This window comes from Cebidichthys violaceus, unplaced genomic scaffold (assembly GCF_023349555.1).
Source record: "Cebidichthys violaceus isolate CVI_PGR_0920_01 unplaced genomic scaffold, fCebVio1.0.p SCAF_7, whole genome shotgun sequence".
NCBI lineage: Eukaryota > Metazoa > Chordata > Actinopteri > Perciformes > Stichaeidae > Cebidichthys > Cebidichthys violaceus.
Genome location: NW_027176927.1, coordinates 184,675 through 190,537, shown reverse-complemented (window position 1 = coordinate 190,537; position 5,863 = coordinate 184,675).

Here is a 5,863-nt window from a genome sequence, read left to right as displayed (position 1 = left end):
GTTTTGTTTCTCGGTGTTCACGTGTGTGGGATGGGATCGGCAACGGCGTAAAAATTCTGTAATAAAATAGTTCTGGAAAAAACACATTTTTACGTAATTAATCGTCACATAAAAGTGTTATTGTTTAAAGCCGCATCATTTCTTCTCTTGGCTTTGTCATCTGTCTGATTTCCACTCTGAAGCTTAACATTTAGCACTTCTTCTCTGGCAGAAAACAGCTTCAGGTCATAGATTTTTGCAGAAAAAGACTAAAGGACTAATAGATTATGGCCTCTTGTCAATTTCCAGGTTGGAGAGAAAACCCCCGACCTCAACGCATTTAACCAAAGTGACACCTGAGGAAAAATCAATGGCTAATTTAAGACACCACTTTTTCATGTAGGTGAATTGTTTCTGCTCTTACAAGACTGGCAGTAATGAAAAAAAAAAGAAAAAAGAAGCAACCAGCAACACTCCCTTAAAGTTATTATTTCCTTCTGCAAAGTGTCACTATTGCTAAAAAAAAAAAAAAAAAAAAAAAAAAAAAATCAATGACTAATTTAAGGAAGCATTGTTTAATTGCTTCCACTGATGGGAAAAATGAAAACGGATGTGTAAGTAATGAAAAAACACTACTTGCCTTAATTTGTCAGCGCAGGTTACAAGCCAACCCTATTACAGTCCCCACTCTGGTTCCTTTTTATTGATTGTCTGCAGACGAGGGAATTGCCCTTAACTTAAAACACCTGATTGCTTCCCTGAGGATATTTAACAACATCTAATCCGACGTGTGCAAAACCAGAGAGCGGCGGGCGAAGCTTTGAATATGACGAATGAGACTTCTAATCTGGGTTTTCCTCCTCTACGACGGCAGTAATCTGCAGTAATAACCCGTGAAGTAAGTGCTGTACACACACAATAGTACCCTCTAAGTGCATTATGAAACTCTGTCTGTATCGCACGGGAGATTGTGGCAAACAACATCGTCTGTGTTTAATCATCGGTGCAGTCCGCTCGAGGAAGTCCTCGCATATTGCACCGTGATTCTTAGAATAACTTCTAATTTTTTAAAAACCACGCAGTCGCAGTTCTTTTGAGGAAAGTGTGTCTGTGGGTCATTCTTTCTTTTTTTTTTAATTTCCACAATAGAAACTTAAATATGGTGGATATTTTACAGGCTGTTTACAGTAAATTATAGTTTAATTCTGTACTTTTTTGGCTTGTAAAAGTGTTGGTATTTGAGTGTAAATGAGTTAAAAATACGTTTATACATATACTGTATATGACATGAAAATGATCCAAATAATTTCAACATTTTATGGAGTTTTTAGCAGTAGTGGAGAGTACATTTACTTAATAATTATACCACACTACATTTCAGAGGAAACATTACTGCTTTATGCTCCACTACATTTAGTTACTCGCTACTTTGCAGATTAAGAATTTAAAAACATGAAATGCAAATTAAACCCAACAGCGTTCACAATGGGTAAAATTAGCTTCGACATTAATAAACTGCTAACGTGTGGACGCATCAGTACTAAGAATCCAGTAATATAATAATGCATCACAAGTACTTATATATAAGTAGGCCTACGTATTCCTGATAATAAAGAGGATTAAATTAAAGCTTTTCACGTGGAACGCCGTCCATAACTTTTATTCATCAAAAGGATCTGAATATTTATTCCAACCATGCTGTCTAGATGTTTTTCATGGGGGGGGGGTACTTTTGAGGCCTCCGAGGCTGCATGTGGTTTGACTTTTGCCGTTCAATGAACTTCACGGTTATAGACCGAACACAAATGACTGCGGTTTATTCAAACGCACATCATTCAAATCTCATGCAAACTCCTCTGCGCTTTAAATATGTGGTGAGTTTTTCATGTCGGCGGTCAGAGTTTCTGATGCAGTGTTTTCCACCTGTGTGTGTGTGTGTGTGTGTGTGTGTGTGTGTGTGTGTGTGTGTGTGTATGGGGAAGAGTCTTAAGGTCACTTGCAGGATTAGGCGTCTTACACCTTCTGAAGGTGTCGTGTCACTGAGGCTGAAAATCACCATGCAAATCCTGTTATCTGGCCCCAGTTCAGGGAATCGGGGGCCTCCGCTATCGACATATTTACCATTTATGGACATATGCTTTACATCCTGTGCCACTGGCCAAAATCCTCCCCTCCTCCGCTGCACTACCAGCTAATATTCTGTGTATCTGAACTGCGAATTGCGGTCCCCCCCCCCCCCACTGTAACTAACAGATGGCCGCTCGATCTTGAGTCATCACAAAGCCATTACGGGAGTGACTTGTCCTCAGCCGGGCCGCCTTGATTCGTGCCCGATGGCTCTCGCCGGTGTTTGCTCGGGCTCTTAAGTCGTCCTCGGCTTTCGCGACACCGCCGTGTTTGCTCAGGTTAAATGGCCTGCGTTGCCCCCGGAGCCCCCTGATTGGCTGTGACACCGCGGTGTTTGACGAGCGAGATGACACCGCGGCGGGGGCAAATGTGTTCGGCTGTTTGAAACAAGTTGGCTTTTAATGCAGTGTGTTTACACACCGAAGGAAAAAAAAAAAGCCCCTAAGTGTGTTTCTATCTGTGTTGCCAGGGTCTATCAGTGGCCAGACCAGTGAGCATAAATCATTCAGGGGTAATTCAGAGGAACAACAGAGGCTCTAAAAGGAAAAAGCAAGGAAATTATAAAGCCTCTATAATGGAGGCCCCTATTACGACTGCTGGTACGGTTTAAGCCTTATAAATGGTTTCATTATCTAGGAGGCTAGGCAACCAGCACTAAGGCTACATCTGTCCAACATCACTTCGTGGACTCTATTTTACTGTACTCCTCAACACAATTCTGAGTAGTAATCACAAACTTCCCCAACACATGCCCCTTTCCTTCAAGAAGTAACGATTCCCAAAACTCAAATCAACTATTTTTCTTTTTTTTTCTCTTTTTGGTCAGTTAGAAAACACAGCAACGTGTCATAGTAGGACACACACACACACACACACACACACACACACAGACACACACACACACACACACACACACACACACACACACACACACACACACACACACACACACACAGACCGGGGTCATAATTTGTCTCCAGCAGTAGTCACTGCAGCGTTGTGGATCAAAGGTCCTGGAGAGGAGAAGCTGCTGACTGCGGCGTCGTCGTGGTCTAATTTAACAGGGCTGCTGTGTTGTTTTATTTTAGGAGGTTTTCAGGCGACGCCACCGGTTCCCCACTCATTACACTTTTTTTTTTCTTTTTTTTTTTTTACTCTCTTGTTGATCATCTTCCTGCTCCGGAGCAGATGAAACACAAAAGCCAAACCCCCCCCCCCCCCCCCCACTCCTCCCCTCCCCCGACACAAAAGCCTGTGACAGTAATAAATAGCCTCCGTGATCCAGGTTTAGAAAGCTGTGAAATTGGATATTGAGATGCTCTCCGGAGCTGCGGGTCGGGAGTAGTTTCAGACTAGACTGTGGGAATCGTCTAATCCGATCACCGGGAATGTAAGACGGGCTAATCGCCCGACGGGCCCGGTCTCTCGTGTCCGCGGGGCGCTGGCGGTGGGGTTGCAGTTTAATGTCTTTCGCTTGTCAAAATGTCGGTACATTAGAGGAGTCGATGAAATGTCGTTGTGTAATACAGAATGTTCAGTCTTTGTTTTTACTGTTGATTCTATTTTATTTGATCAAATCATACCAGTTTACACACATTCATACTCCTCGTTAGAGGGGTAAGGAGACCGTATTGCTGGAAAACAGCAATAAGTGAAACTTCACAGATGCAAAGACATTTTGTAAAGCTGCGTTGGAACCTCTTTATTCTGTCCAGATTTGACAAAACTGACACTCGACATGGTGCAAGCTACATGCTAACCAAGCGGCAACCTGCGGATGTTAAAAATGAAGCCGACAGAGGATATGCCAAAACCTGCAGTTCCTCAAATGGCCACTTGAGGTTTCAAAAGCGAGTTAAGAAATAAGCATGTTTACAGCTAGGTACAAAAAACGGTTTTGGTCTCTAAAGTTAATAATCCCCTTCATGACCACTGTGCAGGAGGGTGAACTTACCCGTTTCAATTATTTTAGGGCTTAAAGTTGGACACAGCTGAGGGTGTGGCCACTTTGAGTGACAGCTGGGTGACGCCTCAGGTCGCTAACTGCTAGCATAGACTGTATATAAGAAGTGGACGTAGTAATTGTGACGTTTTGAAGCCTTGAATTTGTCAATTTGGCCGTCGCCATCTTGACTTTTTTGCAACCGGTGAACCGAAGTTACCATATGTGGAATGCGACGTAGAAACGGCGTATACAGCCCGCCCATAAAGCACACCCTGCTTTATGGTCTATTAATGTACTAAATGAACATCATGCTGTATTGAAGAAGACTGTAAACTAGAGATTGAGACGATAAACTCATGTTTACAATGTTTACTGAGGGAATAAATCAAGAGAGAAGTAGAGTCATTTTAGACTAGACTTCTATACAACCAGAGGAGTCGCCCCCTGGTGGACATTAGAGAGAATGCAATGAAGGCACTTTGGCTTCACTCGTCATAACCGGAGGTTGCCGCCTCTTTGCCCTTCTTTCAGAGTCGGGTCTCTGACGTCACTGCCAAGATGACCACGGCCGGAGCCCCCGACTCAGGAACTGATGGCTAACATCGCACGGAGACTATATTTATATATATATACTATATAATATATAGACCATATTTCATGCAGTCTGTGCTGCTAACGTCTCTGCAGTTGATCTGTCCATACGAACACACCTCAGGCAACTGAACAGAGTAACTGACATACATTTACATATACATATGGCTAAGGAAAAAGCAAAAAAAAATTATTCAATTTAATCAAAGTATTCGCACGCAATGTCCTCATTTCCTTGACTTTATGAAGACGCCAACGTATGTGCAAACGGCTTTGATCGGAGTGTGATGAAACCTGCTGAAAGCTGTTTGCTGTAATGTTGCCGTCTCAATAAACAATCCCCCAAATATGAGGACGCAGCGTGCGGCTTCCTCACTTTAATGAAAAAGTGAATATTGGCCACTCAACGTCGTTCACCGCTGATGTGATGCAGTACTGTCTACATATTTTTGTTCCCGATAATGTTTAATTAGTCTTCGAGCATTTTTAGTTACAACGATGCTTTTGGATGGTTTCTTTGTAACCTTAGTTTTGAGTAAGATGTGATATGAAATCATGTTTTTGGGATGAGTGCAAGTTTGTGTATCCAGTTCACTTTAACAGATTAAAAAAAAGCTGAACCAAGACCATGTTTTATTCTCATGTCAGAGTTTTAAACATTTACAAGCATTTGCACAACTCCTCATAAAACCCAGACAGATGCTAGTTGACCATATTTTAAATATAAAAATGCTTATTATTTCCTCTCAGATCTGTTCTATTCAAGTTGCAAACAGTCCCTTTTTTTTAATTTAAGCCGTGAAGCTGTGAAATCTGGTCTTGCTTGCAGATCTCTCAGGCAGGTGGACCCACAGCTCCGGGATTCACTGCTGCCTTTAAATCAGGAATTGATTAACAAGAAACATTGACGAATGGATAAAAAGGTTTACAAAGGAAATTGAGTTGTCGGAGAGGTTCAGCAAACAGTTTTTTTACGCTCCGCGGTCATGGAGATCATCAGATTTACGACGGACTACATGGAGTAATTGAGGATCAGGTATTTCATGAAAGCATTTATATTCATTTGTCTATAGTCCGGCTCTTAGTGGAGACTTCTAGTGTGTGATAATGAAGCTAGTTCAGACGGATATCCAACACACATGTACTTTCTATGTGTATTTTGGGGGGATTTTCCAGGCACTGAACAATAAATAAAAAAAAAAAAGAAGAGTTGGTTCTAAA